Raw genomic sequence first — 22,237 nt, 5'->3', positions numbered from 1 at the left:
CATTAGCCGCTCCTTTCAGCGGGGATCCAGAAAGCGCCGCAGTGCACGGAGAGGCCCTGGGAGCGCGCCCAGTAAGAGGCTTGCGGGGGGAGCTCGCTTGGCAAGCGGGAAGGAGCGCCCCCCTCCCGCACCGGATGGGCCCTCTCTTGGGAAGGAGCCCAAGGCCCAGCGTCTGACTCGCCAGCTCCTGGGCCGCAGCCAATTCGCATCTCCAGCAGCAACGCCCGCCAAAGCACTCTTCCTCCCCTGTCACTGGAGTGGCTCGATTTTCCCCTTCTGTTTTGAACTTCCACGGCAGCAGTTTAAAACAGGGGGGGACTTGGGGGGAAGAGAAAATTGCTTGACACGACAGAGATCCGCGAACGCCTGTGTACCCCATCCCCCCCTCCCGCCAGCGCTCCCTTGAAGCCCCACGAGCTTCCAAAACTTTTCGGTTCACCTCCGCGGAGGAAGAAAGGCCGGACAATTGTTTGCCGACACAATGGGGGCCGCTCCCCAACTGGGCTTGTCCTCCCCTCTTTCTCGGCGGGGGGAGGGAACAAGGGAGGGGCGGTGAGTGGAAGCCCTGTGGCTTTTAAGAATTCCTTGGGGTCGAGCGCCCGTCCTTCCCCTCCCCAACAGGACACTTTCGCTCCTACTTAAAAATGGCAGCCTCCCCTCCTGACAGTATTGGGGGGGGTTGACCTTGTGGGTGGGAGAAGCCGATTCTTCTCCCATCGGGAACAGCAGCGTGGAAGCAAAGGAGCTCTACTGGGCCTCCTGGGGAGTCATCTAAAAGTTCCTCCTTCCTTCTCTCTCTCTCTCACACACACACACACACACACACACACACACCACACACACACACACACACTCATCCCTCCCGCCCTGTCAGCCACTCTTACTAGCTTAGAAAAATCTGGCCAGGATCTGTCCCCAACAAAGGTTGCCTGGAAGACAAGGTGCAGCTTTCGGATGTTCTTTTGTCTGATAACTAATTCAAGTTAATACGATCTTTATATAAATCTAACAGCGGATAATTGTCTTATTTTCTCGCCAACAATCTCCATCACAATCACTTATCTGGAAACCTGCGGTTGCATTAATCGTTATATATTCATCGAGATAAGCGCCTCTCGGAACAATAAGTAAACACTGGAAAGGAAATTAAACCCGTTCTAGAGCTGTTCGGGTCTCCCCGTATTCTTAGCCCCGGAGTAGGGAGCAACAAAGACCGAGAGGGCAAGAAACGGGTGAGGGGGCGTCTAGCCAACGGCAGCCTAGAAAGGGGGGAGCCAGCTTGGCCCCATTCCAGGCAGATGCTGCCAGCTCGACTCGGCGCCTCTCCAAAGCGGCCTATCACAACCAGGCCCAGGCTGTCTGGAGGCGACCCCTTGGGGTGTGTAGCTTATGTGATCGGCCAGAATGCCTTTCCCCGCCCAAGCCCCAGGCAACTTCACGGTTCAGGGTACCCATTTTTCTTTTCAGCGGCCCTCACTCTCCAAAGCAGGAAGGGACTTGTTTTGCGGGATTGCGCAATCCAGGTCAATCTTTCAAAACGTGATCCTAAAGATCTCCGCGTTGCTCCCCTGGACAGACCGGGGCCCACTTCTGAAGGATCGCGGAGTGCGTTCTAGGAAGCCTCAGGCTGAAGATAGTCTACTCTAAACACTGCTTTTCGCCAGCTCAACAGGTTCCTCCTGCCAGCCATCCCTTGAGAATCCGCAAACTCCAGTAAATGCCGGCAGGAGAACTAAGGGAAGCTAAGCTGGCGGCTCCAGCCACTCTACCTCGAATTCAGCGGTGGGCAGAACTTAGCCTTTAATTATAAATACTTGTAACTCTTTCTCCTTCCTTCCCTCCCTTTTTCCTTCTTTCCGTTGACTGTGGACGCCAGTTGGATTAAGGCACTTGCATTTGGGCCTGAGCATCGCTGGAGCCTGCCATACATTTATTTCCTTCTTCCGGGCTAAGCAGATGTTGGGGAGGGGGGAACTGGGGAGGCGGCTGGTGGAGATCCTTGCACCGCCAGAACTGCCTCGAAATGATCTCGATTGCTTAGGCCACTTCCTTTCGAGAAATGTATGTATGTACCTGGATTTAAAGAAATACAAATAGTACCCGGACGGAGGAGGGGAAGGGGCAGACGGGGGAAAAAAAATACAATAATCTCGGATCTCCAAAGCTTGGTCTTCCTTTTACGAAGTCAAAGCCAAAGCGAAAGTACCAAACCACCTCCATCTTGGACCCCCGTGGGAGTGCCTGTTGAGCCAAGCCAGCTTGGAAGAGTTGCTGGGAGTCGTGAAAATTTTCCTGGAGGCGGGAAGAAGGTGGAGGATTCCTCCTGGAATAAGTAACTCCCTTCTCTTCTTTTAAAATTTTATATTAAAAAAGTATAAATATATACAAAATAACATAGGGCAACCTTCACTGCAAACTTCTGAAAGACAAGCAGACAGACATCAGTGAAAAGGAAAAGATTTAAAAAACCTTCGAATGCTCACTGTTTTTTCTTAGCCACCAATTCAATCTACTCCAGTGTATAACCAGCTACCTTAGATTTAATCTTTCAAAGTTTATTCTCCCAAGAATCAAGTAGAAATGTCTGTCTCTAGTCTTTCTAAGGAATTGATCAAAGCTTAGTTTCTTGGACTCAAGAAGATGAAGGGCTTTTGGGGCGAGAGGATTATTATCTGAATATTAGTTGAATAATAGACAGTCTTTAGGAAATCAGGATCTCATAAGATCCCATCTACTCTGAGGCATCCATATCTTCTTGGTTTGTTCCATGTTTAAAGAGAAATTATGAATTAAAAATATTTGTACTATCATCTATATGTAGTTAAACATTTACTTTACTCTCACTTTGGGACAGAGAAGACAGAAACTTGGATTCAGAGTAATTCCGATTTAAAACAACAGTTTTCTTTCTTTTCCTTACCCTTACTCCCCTTTGCTCAGCTCAGCTCCTGGGAGTGTCTGGCTTGGGCTGGATGTATGAGCAAATCACCCACATCATCTCTCACCTGAATCTTGTCATCTCAGCCATCTCCAAATGACCTGGGAACAATGGGGGGGTTTTCCTTGGACAGCAGAAGCTGCTCAATCAGGCAGAACATTCTATGCAAATAGGATGGAATGGCAAAATGGGAGAACAGTGGTTCCCATTGTCTTGCACAGTGCAAAGCCAAGGCAACAGCAGCAGTGTTGCAGGCAGCAGACCATCAGTTGCTACTCTGTGTTCAGCAACGCAATCAGTCCAGCAGCTACAATGACAAGTGAGGTGAGTCAGGGCCCTAGTAGTCCTCTGGATCCTAATGAGCAACAGCAAAAAGGAAGCCAATCATCTGGCACACCATCAAGCAAACCTGCTATAAGAAGCATCTTTAAACCTCTCACAAGTTATCTTCAAAATTTACTTACGGAACCTTCTCTTTCTTTCCCCCCCCCCCAAGATGCATTCATAATCTTGCCTTCTCAGATCTAGATTGACATTCGCATTAGCTGGTGTCCCCTGAAGTTTGCCCCAGCTGGTTAATCCTCGAATGGCACTTCTATCTTGCAGAATCATGTACTGTAAATGTATCCTTGAAAACCCAGGGAAGGCTGGGAAATATCTTTATAACACCAAACCTGGGATTCTCAATTCTGAAACTCAATTCTAAGTGATATGAAATTATCCTAGTAAATTCGTCGTAAAATGAAACCAACAAAGTGCTCAGTAACTCCTTACCAATTACTAATCCATCCCTTGTGAAAGCAACCAGGAATTTTGCATTAGTGTAGCAAATTATAATTTCTTGTGCATCACAGGTCATCAGATGGCTGAAGATCATTCAGTGAGAGAGGAGTAAGTTATATTATTGGATTAAAGCTCTGATGAAATGGATTATAGTCCATTCTATTGTAAATATCTTTAAGGGGCCCATAAAAAAAACACTGTTGGTGCCAAAAGCCAACAGCACACACAAAACAAAACATTCCACCTTTCAAAGGCCAAATTTTTTTGCATCAGAATCATTAAGGTATCCTTCCTTGCAGAAAGAAGGAGAAAGAGACAAGAGGGGAGATGTGATAGGAAATAAAAAGACAGAAGGCTCAGCATTACAAAAAATATTGTTAAGCAGGTTAAATTGGAGTTCTGGGGTATGAAGAATATCTTTCCTTGATTATTTATAAATCCTTAAATTGCATTTCTATAAATACTTTGGAATAAATTCATCCCATGGTCAGGATTGCACTGCTAGCTGAGATACAAAACCACTCAAGTTTGCTTACCTTTCTTTCCCTTCCTTTAGGCAGCTCTTGTTATCCTTCCTGTTTTGGTTCTCAAAACTAGGCCTTGAGGATAGAAATGGCTCTTCTTTTCCAGGATAAGCCTCATTAACTGAAGTCAGGACTACAAAGGATTTCAAATAGGCATCTGGCTGAGACTTTGGAAGAATGAAATTAGTATTACACTGGATAGACTGATTTACTAAGGCAGTTACTGAGCTGAATACTTGGTGTATATCTCTTGTCACAAAATCCAGTAGAAGAGCAGCACCTAATACTGTTTCCTCTGTAAGCATTTGTTCTGTGTATCTTTTCAAAGGGCAAGGAAAACTTTTTCCTGCTCTTCTCAAATTAATGACAGTTTTAAAAAAAATAAGGAAAATAACCTTGCCTTAAACAGGTTACAAGCTGAGACTAGTATCATGCAGTAGTTAAACATCTTATTAAAATTAGTTAGATTGGTGAAATTGAATTTCATGATTTCTTTTTCCCAGCACAAAGCAACTGCACATTTAAGGGGGGAAAAAGAATTTAAAACCTGTCAAAAGCAAAACATATCATCTAAATTAAATACAAATAAGACTGAATGCTATATCCAAGCTTCTAGAATGTACAGTAAAGTGCTTTGAGCCATGAACTGAGATCTGTATACCACATCATTTAACCCCAGTGTCTGTGAGTTGCTTATGTATGCAATAATAAGGAAACAATGCTTTCATCAAGGAGAGGCAGCCTACAGAACCTTGTCTCAACCAACAACTTCCCTTCCTTAGTACCACCCAACGGGGCAATTAGTGATTTTTCTAAAGGTCCTATTTATATAAATGGGCCTTTTTTCTTAACCTTAATTACTGTGCAAATTGGATTTTCAGGGTAATGGAAGGAGGGGATGAAAGGATTCATCTGTCCAGCATTGACTCCAGATTTCTTCATCCCTGGAATGTGGGGCTGCAAAAATAGGAATGCAGCTCCCCATCATCACTTCACATTTCAATAGAGGTAGAAGAGATACAGATTTGGCCACATCAAAAGATCTTTAAGAAAATGGTCCCCTAAGGCTTTTTATTTTGGTTATAGAGTAATACATAATATATAGGATTACACAACTAATAGCTTTGATTTGGTGTTGACCCTAGAGATCTTCAGCTGGTGAACTGTATTCTTCATTAAATGTTGATAATTTAATTTCAGTCAGATCCATTTTAGTTTTTATCCTGACTCCAAGCACTACTTTATTTTGGCCCGGCTATTTTTTGGAGCATAAACTCATACAAAGGCGAATTGTGACATTAACCTCTAGTTTGAACAATAAAACTACTTCAGTGTTTTTCCCGAGACAGTCCAGTGTAAAAACTGTGTTCACATATTGCACAGAATCATACTTAACTATCTTTTCCTTCTTGAGACTGCACATTAGTCAATGTTTGAAGCATTGCTAGAGCTAAACTATTATTTATTCATATGATTTATATGGCTGTCCAACAAGCAAAAGTGTCACTCCAAATGTATAACGATAAAAACAAAATTATAATTTAACAACACAACACCTCAAGGGATGAACCTCTTTAAAATCTTATCCCCAATATGTAAAGAAATAGCCTGATCATCAAGGCCTTCCTGAAGGTTAACAGGGTCAGGGCCAGCCGAATCACAGGGTGGAGAGAACACTCATACCTAAAAGCAGCTATTTTTTTAAGTTGCTGTGAACCAGAATTTGAAACCAAACTTAATAATTGGTTTCAAATTATAGTAAGCCTTGAGCCACGATTAAAGGACCATGAAAGAAGAGGAGTAAGTTGTATGCCTATTCTTATAAATCAGAATAACTTCCTGAGTGATGCAGAAAACTCAAAACTGGCCATATTCTGGGACATCTGAAAGGGAACAAAAAATCATCCCTGCAGAACACTGACTTCTGTGCCTCATATTTCAAAGGGTGAACAATCCCATTCAGAATATGGGACATAGTCTTTTTATATTAATTTCCCTAAAGAAACAATAACACATTCTTTTTAAAACAAAGTAATTGTTATGGATATAATTCTGCCAACTGCAATAGTGAAAAGTTCTGTGAAATGTGAAGTATAAAAACTGGACAGAATGACCCTGCTTTTCCTAACTGGATGATTCTTCCCATTGTACATATTTAAATACCTTATTTTAAAAAAATGTTTTTATATCTAAAGAGTCCGTAAAGATGAGATCATTTAACCCAGCACAACTGGATCTTAAACAAGTTTAAACATCTTTTATCTGCAACATTTTCTGCTTTATTGAACTCTTCCATTCGTGTTCCTCCCCTTTAAGCCAATACATTCCTTTCTCTATAAAAGACTTGCTTTCCAACAAGCAATGCTTAAGGCAAATTCAAAAATGGTAGTGAGAAGAATCAGGCTATGTTAACTCTGGAAATATTAGGGAAGTATTTATCCACACTTGTCTGACACAGGTGGAACAGGCATTGGTCTGAGTTTCTAGGCCCCAACATCCATCACCTCTTACCTTAGTTATACTGTATATGTTATTATATAAAATTGCCCAATGGGAATCTCTCCAGCCCATCTCATCTGTTATATTACTGTTTTCTGGGGCTGCAGTGCAACTCAACCTCCACCCAGAACCTAATTTTGAGCTGAAGATAATCAAACTCCCTTTGATTATCTCCCTCATTATTGTTCCCTTCTCCAGATTCCAGGGGAACCTTGACCCAAACTCTGGAACTGTACATTTTGCACATCTATAGGGTGGAGAGATGAAAAAGTATTAGACTATTGATTTTGGTATTCTCCTGAGCAATGTTTTTCTTCTCCTAATAACAAGTAAAAAGAGCAAAAGAACAGATAATCTCCTTATTTTTAACTTTCATGTGGTATAACGTATTATATAAAGAGTGCCTATAATAAAAAAATACGTAGCAAAATGCTGTGCTGAGCTGACCGCAATGATACTTTTAAAGAATTAGCCCTATTTTTCCTTGGCCCTGACTTCCCTGGATTTTTGAAAGCTGATTGTGTATGCTTCTCTGTGTTTACTATTTGAACAGAAAATACATTTTTATATAGCAATTCTTTGAATCCTTTAAAACACTCAAACTAAGTGTAAAGGCGTGGGTTCTTCAAAAGGAGGTTGAAAAAAAGGATGGGCTATCAGTAGCTTTAATTATCTTAAAAGGGTTTTTAGGTTGCTACAGTCCTATATCATGTTATAAATCTTTATAAGTCTCATTCTAATTAGCTTTAAGAATATATAATTGGTTGTGGGTTGCAATTATAGGTTATCCCCTCCCCTCAAATCCTTATTTTAAAGACAGAATAAAGTGGGAGGCTGGCATCTATCATGTATCATTTTCAGGTTTAACTGATTTGAACTGTGGGTGTGCAGATATAAGCAGAAACCAATTGTCTCTGTTGCCCAAAACTAAATGGGAAAATAGTCTACTTATTGCTTTTGCCCCATGCTTCCTTGTTGAAAAAATTAATGCTAAATGTAAGAAATATTCAAGGGTTTTATTTCTTTGCTCACCATACAAACTAAAAAGGAGCTTGAAAAAAAAAACAGATAAAAATCAACCAAAAGAAACCGAGAATAGGATAAGGGCATTCCCTTAAAACTATTCATTCGTTTCCTTTAAAACTGGGTTGAAGGATTTATTGAGGGGAACAATTACAGATAATTGTCCAAGTATGCTCTTTCAATTTATTTGCCATATTAGGCTTGTGGTTTTTGTCATTCATTTATATTACAAGAGTGCTCAAGAACATATCAACCCACGCCCCTTCTCAGTGCTTTGGAGTACATCTTCCAGAAACCCTGACCATGGTTCATTTTGTCCATGGACAAAATGGAAGATATGCATCAGATTGCCCTGTCTACCTTATTTATTTATTTATTTATTTATTTATTTATTTATTTATTTATTTATTTATTTATTTAAATTTATATGCCGCCCTTTTCCCTGAGGACTCAGGGCGGCTCACAACAATAAAAATTAAAAAACATAGGATGAAAAGTTTTTAAAAAGAATTAAACAATAAATACAATAATTATGTGACAATTTAAAAACCCCGATAAAAACCTAATTAAAAAAATGTAGTCAGTCCAGACCCGCTTGTTGGAACAACCAAGTCTTCAGGTCACGGCGGAAGGACCGAAGGTCAGGGGTCATCCACAGCTCCGGGGGTAATTTGTTCCAGAGGGTCAGAGCGCCCACAGAGAAGGCTCTCCCCCTGGGGGTCGCCAGCTGGCATTGCCTGGCCGATGGCACCCTGAGGAGGCCGACTCTGTGGGAGCGAACCGGGCGATGGGATGTTGACAATGGCAGCAGGTGGTCTCGCAAGTACCCCGAGCCTAAGCCATGCAGGGCTTTAAAGGTTATTACCAGCACCTTGAATCGCACCCGGAGGGCAACCGGAAGCTAGTGCAGCTCACGCAGGAGTGGTGTAACATGAGAGTACCAAGGTACTTCCATGAGCACCGGCGCAGCTGCATTTTGCACCAGTTGAAGCCTCCGGGTGCTCTTCAAGGGCAGCCCCATGTAAAGAGCATTGTAGTAGTCCAGGCGAGAGGTGACGAGGGCATGAGTAACCGTGCATAGGGCATCTCGGTCCAAAAAGGGGCGCAACTGGCGCACTAGGCGAACCTGTGCGAAGGCCCGCCTGGTCACGGCCGTTAAATGATCTTCCAAATTGAGCCGCGCTTTAGTGTTCATGCGCTTTATTGTTCATCAGCCAGGTCTAATACATCATAAATAAATATAAAAGATTGCAGGATATGAGTTGGAATTCTCAAATGATTGTTTAATTGAGCCATAGTTTACTGTTCGCTGATAATTACACTGAAATTAGATTGGTAATTTATCCAGAAGCTTTATAATATGTGTAATGCTAAAATGTGTGCATGTATGTATATAGAAAGAAAAAGAAACTAACTAGTACAGAAATAAAATTTCACATACTGTACTTGATCAGAAAAATATCTGATTAATTCATTCACAGAAAAAGAGGATGTTCTATGGCCCACAAGTGTTATACAATTGATCAAATTGTTTATACTCACTTAAACCCTGTAAATAAATCTATTCCCTTCTATTGTTTGACTCTTTCCTAACATAAGGATTTAAACCAAACATAAAGGTTTACTCTAAAATACAAATCTTTCCTCTGATTTCACTTATATTTTAAAAATAATACAATAAAATATTTTCAATTCATGTTTAGCCTCTTGCTACCAAATACGTCTAAAGTTAGGATGGAATGGTACTTACTTTAGGATGGCAGTTATATTAACAAATTTACAAATATTGACAGATTTTTGTATAATGTCTTCTGTTGCAGGCTAGCTTTAAGCTACTGCATAAATGGTTTAGGTTAGAATTATTACTGATTTATGTATAGTGTTGTTTTCTCAAAATGATGTTAAAAATTCCCATGATTTACTTGCACTCTTTTCTGTGTAAACAGTTCAACTTATTACTAACTAAGATCATCAAAAGAATATAATTCTTTGTAACATGTAGGATGTTTGTGATCAGCATTTAAATCTGCCACTAAAATCCTTCCAAAATGCCATTGTGAACAAGTTTGCATTCAGTGAGCCATACTTGAAATTTCAAAAAATTGTGTTCCCAAATACTATCAAAATTTAGTTTGCCAGTAAGAATCAGTGTTGATTACTTATATACTTATGGTTTTTTTACTGCATTGTTTAATTGCTCTCTGTTTTTTAAATTGTGAACTGCCCAGAGTTTCTGGGAATCGAATAGTGTAAAAATATTATAAACAAGCAAACAAACAAACCTTGCAGGGATGCTACCAATATGCTCCTGCTATTCTCTCTCTCTCTCTGTGTGTGTTTCTGTGTTTCTGTGTGTGTGTGTGTGTGTGTGTGTGCGTGCGCGCGTGTGCGTGCACACCTTCAAGTCAGTTTTTAACTCCAGGCAACTGTCAAGACTAGTCCCTGTAATTTTGTTGGCAAGGATTTTCAGAAGTGGCTTGCCATTGCCTGCTTCTTTCTAAAGCTCAGACAGGCCTAAGACCACTCAGCTGACTTTGTGCCTAAGGTCTCACGGTTTCTAGCTTGGTGCCTTAACTACTACACCAAATGGCTTCCCTCCTCTACTTCTGCTAATTACATAATAGACCTGTGCAATCCTTTCCCACGCCCTACCCTGCCCCCCGCCCTAACCATTTACCTATTTTTTTCCATTTCTGGCAGATAAGATCAGGCTTCAGGAACTAACCTGAATTCCATATGGCAAGTATCTGAATACTATTTTCTAAGACTGATAAAATCAGAAATGTTGCCACTGCTTCCCAACAACTCAATCTACGTATGTCTTTGGGCAGATACTTTATTTCAACCGTGGTGTGCCACGTGTGAAACAGGAATATCAAGACGAATGTGCTACTCTCAAAGGTGCTTTTTCAAGAGGCAACTGGACTTCCTTGTTTTTCTTTGAAGATGTTTCACGTCTCATCCAAGAAGCTTCTTCATCTCTGACTGCATGATGGCGAATGGAAGGATTTATATTCCTTGCAGACAGCAGGTTGTTTGCATTCTTTTAGAGAGTCATTGAGGCCACTTGGAGGTTTATCTTGTGTCCTCAAGGTCACCTGAGTGGTGCAAATGGGTGTAGAGCCTTCTTGGAACTGCTGAAAGGACTGTTGTAGACTGGAAATAGATGATGTCATATCCCTCCCCCTCTATTGAGAGAGGGCTGTTCAATTTTGACATAGATGGCCTCTTTGATGTGGTTGACTGAGAATCTCCATAGACATTTCACTAATGTGCTACATAATCTATTGTGCACACTAAAACAACAACAACACAGCAGCAAAGATTATTAAAATGCTCACCATCTAAAAAATAGCTGTGGTTACAATTTCATTTGCCATCACATGAGGAAAAAAAACCTCACAAGATTCAGTGGGAGTTGTTTCTGGCTAAACCTACACATAAATAATTTAAAAAACTAGTGAATATCACTTTATAGCACTCAGGTACCCTTTGCTAGAATATCCAGACATAACTAACTTTGCTGATATTCCCACACTAATTTGATCACTATTTCTCTGCAATTGGGGAAACAAACTAATCTTGAATCTTGGAAAAAGGAAGCTAATTTTCATTCCCTGTTATAATCTTTGCCATCTCCGGCAAGAATATGTTTTTCAGTCCCAGCTATCTCTGCTCGTGCACTGCCTATATTTATCATCTTTATTATCACGTTATTGCCATCTGGTGCATACTCACAGGGAAAGGGAGAGAAAATCATAGGTTTAGTGAATGGAATGTGCATTTTCTTCTCTTGCTTCCATAAAAGTTTATAAATACACAAAACAGATAAATGGTTCCTGGGTGTCTTGATGGAAAATCCCAATAGTGATAACTCCTATAATTACAAATGACTTTGAAAATGAAAGGGTATTTCTAGTTACATACTCTAGATTTTTCTTTTTTCTTCTTTTTTGCTCTAACATTCCTGCTCCATTTTTAAACAGTATTTTTTTAAAGAATTGGAGAATAACTTTTAATGTCTGTAGATAGAACTGAGCACACTGTAAAGCCAGTTTAAATGCAAAAGATTAAACCTGCTTGGTCTCCACTGAAGGGAACAGATTTTTATTTTGTTTCATTTTGTTTGGCTTTTTTTTCACATAGCATTCAAAAACTGTCCTTATCCCTTTACCACCTCATCATTCCATTCAATGTACTGTATTTATCCAGTCATGGTAAAAAGTTCTCTCAGCCCTATAACTGGTTCTTCCTTATTTTGTTGTTATGAAATAGGCTGTCATTATTCTCACTGCTTACTGGGAAAATTGAGGCTGAGATAGTTGGGGGTGGGTGGGAGAAAACACCATGCAGTGAAAAGCAGGGTTTTGAAATAAACATTCTGACCTGGAACTTAGCACAGTAGCTGGTAGGCAAGGCCAGAATATAATTTTCTTAAAGACTCTGGAAGATTTACTGTTCTACTTCTTGTACAATAAATGCAGTAAAACACATTGCAATGGGTGCAGTAAGCTAGAAGCCAGTGCTAGCCAACGTATTCCAAAACTACTTTCTGAACAGAAGTATTTATAATCAAAATGTCGTTCTTTCATGAGAATACAAACACTGTAACACCGCCTCAAAGGACTGTGTGGGGAAAATACTACGCATTGTATTATGTGATTCATTTTCTTTCTATTTTTACCTTAATTCTGTCTAATTACTGTATTGTGATCGAAGTCTGCAGTCTTAAATTAACTATCAACTAAACTTTTGAAGTAACCTACAAATGCAAGATAATGATGAAATTTAAATTACTACAAGTTATTGTGTAATGTCTACACAGTGGCAAAGCAAACCTTTAGGTTTTCTATTCCCATCTCATTTTGGCTTTGTTTCCCTTTTTGAAACCTGGAAAGGAACACATTTCTAATCAGAATAACACAGAAAATATAAAGCAATTTTGGCTGAAATCTGACATATGCAGAATACTCCAAAAACTTGGGTGTGAACCCTAAAAATGCTATAAAGTATTACAAATATGAGCAATCCTAAAAATCTTGTATAAGTAGAATAATATTTCATTTTTGTCCTGACCCAAATGACTTTTGGCCTAGCTTTGCCTAATTTGGGGATTGTGCTCCTAAAAAAGCACCCAAAACTGAAGGTGGAGACCCTAAAAATTGCACATATCTGGCCTAAGTGGATAATTTAAATGTTTCTAGTATCAAATTATTGCTCCAGAAAAAATTAGCTAAACAGGAATAAGGGAAGGAATATTTCTTTTCATTTGGAAGAAGAGAACTGTGAAGGTGGCAAAACAGTATAGCATATGTTCTATTAAAAGCTTCTTATATTTAGTTGATAAATATTTTGGACAGGAAGGGACGCGGTGGCTCAGTGGGTTAGGACGCTGAGCTTGTCGATCAGAAGGTCGGCAGTTTGGCGGGTCGAATCCTGAGTGCCGCGTAGCAGAGTGAGCGCCTGTTACTCGTCCCAGCTTCTGCCAACCTAGCAGTTCGAAAGCACGTAAAAATGCAAGTAGAAAAATAGGGACCACTGCGGTGGGAAGGTAACAGCGTTCTGTGCGCCTTTGGCGTCTAGTCATGCCGGCCACATGACCACGGAGACGTCCTAGGACAAGCGCTGGCTCTTCAGCTTTGAAACGGAGATGAGCACCGGCCCCTAGAGTCGGAAACGACTAGCATGCATGTGCGGGGGAACCTTTACCTTTTATTTATTTTGGACAGGAAAATTGAGATTTGCACTGCTGCGGGTAGAGAAAGTGAATGGCTCAAGGTCACCCAGCTGGCTTTGTGCATAAGTTGGGACTAGAACTCAGAGTCTTCAGGTTTGTAGCCTGATGCCTTAACCACTACACCAAAGTGGTATATACAGGAAGTTAATTACAGTTAATTAAATACAGGAACTTAATTGGAAACAGACTGTGGAAAAGTCTTGTTCCTCTACATCAGTGTTTCTCATTCTTCACCACTTTAAGATGTGTGGACTTCAACCTCCAGAATTCTGGCAATTAAAGCCCCCTCATCTTAAAGCCACAAAGGTTGAGAAACACCCCTTTATCTCAAGGACTGATTTTGTTCTTAAATCATGCCTCCGTGATTTATAGCCAGGAAGGACTTCTTCATAGTTAAATAAAACCAAGTTCCTATGTTCTTATCTAATGCATAGACATCTCTCTCTCTCTCTCTCCAGGGGTCAATTAATTTAGACAGGATGTTGACAGTCAGTTACTATGATGCTTCTTTTGCACACATGTGATGTTACCGTTTCTACTATTTGCCTTTAATTTCTTCACTGTTTATTTTTCTGTCTCACTTACTTTATCTGCCATACCAAGGATCTCATTTCATGCAGCTGATGAAATGGATTCTAGCCCACAGAATTAGGTTACAATAACTTTATGAGCCACAACAGTGTCCCCAGTTCTTGTTGCCACAGACAAACAGGAAAATCTTGCTATTTCTTAAGCTCTGTCCCTGTTCACACTGATATGAGTGCATCAGCTCCAGGTGAGGCTGAGTTCTTAGAGACTCTTGTTGAATCTGATGGGTCAAGCTACACCGAGTGATCTGGGTGAGTGCCATCAGTGTCATCATCAGTGTCATTAGTGCCTTGATCATATTCAGTGCGGTCGCTTCATTCCAACTGAATCAGGAGACATTGTACAGGTGCCAGGCAGTTGCCTGGATGCAAAAAGGGGGTGGATGAACAGCAATCAGCTCAGGCTGAATTTCAACAAGGGTGACATTCAAGTTGCCAGTTTCAATAAGATTTCACCTGATTCCTTATGGATTTTTAATACTCTGTCAGGAGTGAGCAATAAATAATATTGATTGATTGACTGATTTCCCTTCCAAAAGATGCATGAAGCACGACAGGGATCCAGTGTTATCAGCAAAGCTTTTTTTTTTCCCCCATTGGAGAAAGGGTATGGAGGACGTAGTGAAAAATAGTTGCTTGAAATCTAGTGGAGGTTTGACATACTTTTGTGCCTGTTTCCATGAAAAATGCCAATCTGTCTGCAATTTGCCCAGAGATGATGGTGATGATAATGATAATAGCAATAACAATGTAATAATAATAAAAATAATAACGATGATGATGTTGATGATGTGTGGCTACATTTAACGACTGTATAAAAAAGCAAAAGGGCCTCTGCTGAAGGAGGTAAATAAAGGAAACCTCTTGAAAACAACAAGACTGAAAGAATATCAAAAGGAAACAACTGAACATTGGGTTTCTAACTGGAAAAAGAAGCCTATGTACAGTCAGTACCTGAAGGACATTGAAGGAAAGGTAGATACAAAGCTAACATGGAGATGGTTGAGATCAGGGGTGCTGAAGAAAGAAACAAGGCTTCAATTTTGGCTGCCCAAGAACAAGCCTCAGAGACCAATTCTATGAAAGCAAAAAGTCAACATATCAGCAACAACAGCAAATGTCACTTATGCAATGAGAAAGACGAAACAGTAGATCACCTTTATCAGTGGCTGCAGCAAAATCTCACAGACTGATTCTCTGCAATGTTATGATTGAGTTGCCAAAATCATACACTGGAAGCTTTGCCAGAAGCTTGGGTTTGAATGCAGCAAAGATTACTGGGAACACCAAATTGACAAAGTTCTTGAAAATGAGAAAGTCAAGATCCTGTGGGACTTTTGGATCCAAACAGACAGACATCAGGCCCACAACACAGCTGAGGAAAAGAAAAAAGTCTGGTCCGTTGATATTGCAATACCAGGCAATGCATGAATTGAAGAGAAACAGCTAGAAAAAGCAACAAAATATTGTGATTTGCAAACTGAAGTTGAGTGATTATAGAAGAATAAATCAATGGAGCTCTTGGAGCAATACCCAAAGGGCTGCCTAGATACTTGTAAACTTTGAACTTATTAGACCTGAATATCCTAACTCTGCAAAAAAAAAAAACACCCTATTCGGAACTGCTTATATACTCATTTGCTACCTTAATAGCTCTTAGGTCCTTGGTTAGGGCTTGAACTGTTAAGTTTTTACCAGTCCCAGACTGTGAATTGAATTGAAGATTAAATCAATCAATCAATCAATCATCATCATCATCATCATCATCATCATCATCATCATCATCATCATCATCATCTACATTCATGTCCAGACTGATAGTCTGGGTATATTCTTCAATCATTCTTTGTGACCCAATAAAGCAGTTGAAACTAAAAGTGCATGTTATTTGGTTCTACTCGCATATGGGCTGCATCTTGTGCTTTTAGAAACATCCTGCTACTCTTATTTGTGCTTTGATTGACCTTTGGCTTAGTGCAATTAATTTCAAAGATGTCCTAGAAATCGTCCACAGAACTATGTAGATTATCTTTGAACAGATAAAGTCAGTGAAGATCAGAGAACAGCCAGTGCAGGACTTGCACCAATACTGTAAATTCCTGTGTCATGCTGTTACCAGGAAAAATAGTTAATGTCCATTAAAGAATATATACCAGTAATAGCGGAATCAAAGATTACACTTTTTTTTACTTGTACATATGATCTCATTTGTCCATCCATTCATTCACAGATTTACATACAAACTTATTCTGTATTTCATCACTCATTTTTCATACTATTTTCTTTTCCAGTACAGGGAAACTATATCCCACGGTCTGGACCCTATGCTCCTCTCAGTGTGCCCCAAAATTTCATTTTCCCTTTTTAGGAACTGCTGCATATTGCTGTTTAAGTTGTGGATAACAAGGACACACAAATCCCTTTTATACGTGCTACTGCCAAGCCAGTTCTCTCCCACCATGTACTGTACTCAAGATGGGGTCAACTAGATTAAAGTGGAAAGATGACTTCTCATAATTTTAAAACCTATGCTTTTACCAATACAGCCTAAAATTGCATTTGCCTTTTTGCAACTATATATCATGCTTTTCACTCATATTTGGTTTGTAATCAAACTTTTTTCAGAAGTACTGTAGCCAAGCAAGTGTCTCTTTCTTTACCTGTCCACTTGACTGCTTTTACTTAGGGGAAAAACTTTGCATTTGTCCTTATTAAGTTTCATTTTGTTATTTTCAAACTTTTTCTCTTAATGTATCAGACTATTTTAAATTTGATCTCTTGGGTATTAGGTATCTCACACCACTTTGTGTCATCGGCAAATTTAATTAAGCATTCCCTCCACTTCATCATGTAATATATTAATCAAAATGTTGAGTACAGGGCCTAGAACTGAGTCTTATAGCACCCACTTGATAACTTCCCTCTAATTTGATGAGGAACCATTGATGAAGGCTCTTTTCTTCAATGTTCAAGCTAACTATGTAGCCACTTAATTGCAAGGCCATCCAGCTCAAACTAAACTACTTTGCTAATCACAATGTTTGCCGCACATAAAGGGTGATTTTAGTGGAAATTTGCTACATGTGAGGAAAGCTTTGATAGAGGTCCTATTCACATGAGTTAGAACATTTTTTTCTTCTGTAAACTTAATTGCCACACTACAGTGAGCATGAGAAAGGAGGGAAAATGTGTGTTTGTGTGGTGGTGGTGGGGAGGTACAAGATCCTAAAACAATGTGAGCTGTATCTGGCTCATACGCCAATAACTCCCCCAGCACCTTTTATTTCAAAGACCCAGCTGTTTTTGGTGTGTGTGTGCATTCATGTGTGTGGTGTGTTTTTTGGGGGGGTTGTTTTGTTTTCACTGTTGTATCATGAGGTTACAAAAGGTTACATACCTCACAAAGCTATTGTGAAGGTAAGCCAAGTTAAGGATATTGAGGCATTTGCATTCTGAAAGTACAACTATTGTGAAAGAATAAAATACATCTATGACACATTGTATGTAGGATATTTTATGTACTGAAACTTTATGTTACCATCTTCTTATTTTCTGATTATGTATACTGCTGTTACAGCACAAAAGAAAACAGAATACAGAAAAACAAAGTTGGAAGCGACCTTGAAAGTCTAATCCAACCCCTTGCCCAGGCAGGAGACTCTATACCGTGCTGGACTAATGCCTGTCCAATCTCTTTTTAAAAAACCTTCAGTGTTGGAGCACCCACAACTTCTGAAGGCAATTTCTGTTCCACTGGTTAATTGTCCTCACTGTCAGTAAATTTCTCCTTAGTTCTGGGTTGGATCACTCTTTGATATGTTTCCTTCCATTATTTCTTGTCCTGCCATCAGGTGCTTTGCAGAATAGGTTGTCCTACTGTTCTTTGTGACAATCTCTCAAATATTGGAAAACTGCTATCATGTCACCCCTAGTCCTTCTCTTTGTTAGACTTGACATACCCAGTTCCTGCAACTTTTCATCATATGGTTTACCCTCCAACCTCCTAATCATCTTTGTTGTTCTTCTCTGCATTCTTTGTAGAGTCTCAACATCTTTTTTTACATCATGGTGACTAGAACTGGATGCAGTATTCCTCGTGTGGACTTACCAAGGCAGTATATAGGTACTAATACTTCACTTGATCTTGATACTATTCCTCTGTTGATGCTGCCTAGGATTACATTGGCTTTTTGGCAGCTGCAGTACACTGCTGGCTCATACTTACATGGTTGTCCACTCTACTCCTAAATCCTGAGCCTATCTTCTAAAGTGCTGGTTACTCCTCCTAGCTTGGTGTTGTCTAAAAATTTGAAGAGTTCCCCTTTTATCCCCTCATCTAATTAATCATTTATGAAGATGTTAACAAGTACTGGGCCTAAGACAGAAAGTATCTACTGCATACTTCCCTCTGTGTAGATGTAGTTCCATTGAGGACTACACATTAAGTGCAGTTTGTCAGCTATAAATCCATCTGGTGGTGATGATGTCTATCCCACATTTTTCTATCTTATCAAGAAGTAGGTAAGATAGACTACTTTGTCAAATGCCTTACTGAAGTCTAAATATACAATGCCCACAGCATTTTGCTGGTCCACTAATTTAGTCATTTTCTCAAAAAAAACGCAGTAAGATTTGTTTGGCATAATCTGTTCTGACAAAGCCATGATGGAATCTAGTAATGCTTGCTTCTAGGTGTTTGCAGATCTGTTGCTTGATTATCTTTTCCAGGCTTTTATCAGCTATTGATATCAGGCTGATTGATCTGTAGTTTCCTGGATCCATTTCCCCCCCCTCTTTTTAAAGATGGGCACCACATCAGCTCTTTTCCAGTCCTCTGGTAGTTCCCCTGTGCTCCAGGATCTTTGAAAGATATGGTTCAGTGGTTCTGAGATCACATCTCTCAGTTCCTTCAGAACTCTGGGATATAATACATCTGGTCATGGTGATTTGAGTTTGTTTAAACAGGCCATTTTCAGCCCTATTTTAACTTGTATTCCTAGTTTGTATTTTATGGGTCTGCTTTTGGTAGGTTGGACTACTTTTTCCTTTTGCATGACGATAGATGCGAAAAATGAATTAAGCAGTTCCGCTTTTTTCCTACTACCCCTCAGTTCCTTACTATCATCTCCCATTAGTGGTCCAGTCTGTCATGGTTGCAATAGATGAAACTCATCAAAAGAACTTCAAGGCAAGAATTCTTCCTTAAAGAACATTTTATTCAGGAAACAAAGTATCGGCACTACATAGTTGAACCCAAAAGTAAATTCCCTTCCCCCAGATACAATGTAACAAATTGCAATTCCCACCCCCAATAAGCAGTCATAAATCACGTTCTCCAATTAGCCTGAAATGCAGGCTTTCTCTCCAGCTCCTCAGCCCGCCAAACCATTGTCAGTTTGTCCTTGAGTTCTTAAAGAGCAGCGTTATTATTATGGCTATCTGAGTTCAAGCATTCATCCCAATCCCCCTTCTGCACCTGATTTCTAAATAGGAGAAAAAGCATGTTAAAAGCAAAGTGGAAATAGCTGCAACTTTCATCAGTTGTCAGAGCGCGAACATCCAACGTTGACACAATCATTTCCTTGGGGTGGTAGTGGTTCTGACTCTTAACTTTCATAACTTCATCTTTACAGATTTGGGCTATATGCTGATATTATGCCTTAGTTATGTGTCCTCTTTCCATGTTTTATACTTGTCATTTTTGTCCTTCAGTTTACCAGAGAACTCTTTAGGCAACTATGCTGTTTTTTTCTTGGATCTCTTATTTTTCTTTTTCAATGGTATTGTGCTGGACTGGCTTTTATAATCTCATTTTTCAGAATTTCCCAAGTTTCTTGAGTTGTTTCCCCTTTAAGATTTTCATCCAAGGAATCCTTCCCAAGCTCTCTCTATGTTTGTTGAAATCAGTTCTCTTAGAATCTAAGATACTAATTTGATTTTGTTTTGTTCTTGTATCTGCATTATATTGCATTCCAAAATGACATGGACATTTTCTTCCAAAGTTCCTGAAACCTCAACTTCCTCAATCATTTCATCTCTGTAAATAAGAATTAAGTCCATTATAGCTGGCTATTTAGTTCCTTCCTCTACCTTTTGGGTGACAAAGTTATCAGCTAGACTCATAAGGAACTTGTTTGATCTTTCACTTGATTCAGACTTTGTCTCCCTGTTGATATCTTCTATTACTACTGAAGTGTAGTAAGTACCCTCATCTGTGGTAGTGATGAAATGTCTGCAAGAAAACAAACAAGCTCAGAGAGCACCAAGGACCCTGAGCAATAAATATTCTCCTTTATTGATATCTGAATTTTCCTTCCTTCCCACCACTCCCTACTGCCATGTATAATTGGCTATGTTTGAGATTAGGTCCTAAATATCATAAAGATTGGTCACTTTCCCTTCAATTTTAGTTTAAAGTCCTTCAGATAAGCTGAGCCAGTCATTTTCCAAATATATTCTTCCCAGTTGTTGTGAGATGCAGCCCACCCCCTGCCAGAAGCCATTTATGTAGGTAATGTAGACCTTGATCTAGGAATCTGAAATTCTGTCAGTGGCACTATCCCTTAAGTCAGTGGTTTATTTCTAAAGTCCTATGTTCCCTCATTGGATGTTGACGTTTTGTTGGAAGTATGGATGAAAACCCCACCTGTGCTCCTAATTATTTAGCTTTCATGTTGAGCTGCTCATAGTGTCTTGATATTGTTTTCAGATTTATATTGTATCATTTGTCCTCATATGAAAGGGAAGAAAGAGATAATAATCTGTGAGTCTGATTATTTAGTAAGATTTTCAGTCATATCTTTCATTTTCACTCCTGAGAGACAAGATATTTTCCTAGATTGATTGTCCAGTCTAAAAAATGCTGATTCCCAAAATGCAGTTAACATGATTACATTCTCGGCATATTTTCAATCATTTCTTTGTGTTGAGGTGGCTTCAAGTCAGTTTTGCGTCCTGGTGACTACCTGGAGAAATCTATGCAGTTTTTCTGGCAATGTTTTTGGTAATGGCTTACCATTGCCTGATTCTTCAGACTAAGAAAAAGTGACTGGTCCAAAATCACTCATGCCTACAGTGAGATTAGAATTTAGAGTCTTCTGGCTTCCAGCCTGGTACCTTTAACCATTACAGGAAACTTGTTCTCCTCATTAGATTACTTTTAAAATTTTGATTTATTAATTAGAATAATCTCAAAGTACCTTACATGGAAATCTTCCTTTGTTGTAACCACACAACAACAGCCCTGTGAGGTAAGTAGGATTGAGAGAGAATGACTGGACCAAAATCTTCCAGCTAGATTTAATGGCTCAGGGCAGATCTGAACCTAAGGCTTTATGGCCTTTCTCCAATACCATAATCAGTATACCAATCTGGTTCTTGGAGCCATGCTGGCCCACTCCTTCCAGGAGCTGCACCTACATATTTGCTTGTTTTTATAAAATGGTTGTTCCATTTATCAAAAGACAAAGCATGCTGTTGAAAGATATTGATGAGTAAATGTGAGAAGTAGTTTTTGGGCTTTATATTTAATCTATATTTTCTGCTATTTCTGTTGTTTTCTATATTTACCCAAACTGTGGTGAGCTCTGATAAAATTTGCCACACTGTCAAAACGCCTCCAAGGGTTGGCTTCAAAGGAGGGAGCTGAATGGGAACACAAAGAATGGTGTGGTGGGAGGGGGGTTGAAATTCACCAGAGCAGCCAGCAATAGAAGATTTATTTTCACTAGGCCTTCCTAACTACTGAATTAGTTGCTTCTCTAATGAGCAAATGATCCCACAACTTACATATGTGGGAACTGAACTGTACAAGCCTCTTTTCAGTGGTGAAAATGAATGCCAAATCTATTCACCTTTATGTTCATATGATAGTGATTTTGTCTTAATTTAATAATCCATACAAAATTGTGGGCAGGTTTTAAGAACTCCAGATCTTCTGCTAAAACAATACAAAAAGCAGTCTGGGAATAGAAGGAAATTTTGTTTTGTTTTGTTTATTTAAACCAATCAGTCAACCCCAACTATCTTAATGTTGAGGCTAGAAAGTCTGCAGCAAAGAAAGAATACAGCTAGAACTCATTCCTTACCCTCCGATAGGGTAGAGGAAATGCCAGCTGTATCCAGATTCTGCTTAACTGCAGTTCGC

The sequence above is a fragment of the Vipera ursinii genome (genome assembly GCF_947247035.1).
Source record: "Vipera ursinii genome assembly, chromosome: 4".
Classification (NCBI taxonomy): Eukaryota; Metazoa; Chordata; class Lepidosauria; order Squamata; family Viperidae; genus Vipera; species Vipera ursinii.
Note: the sequence above shows the minus strand (reverse complement) of the source record.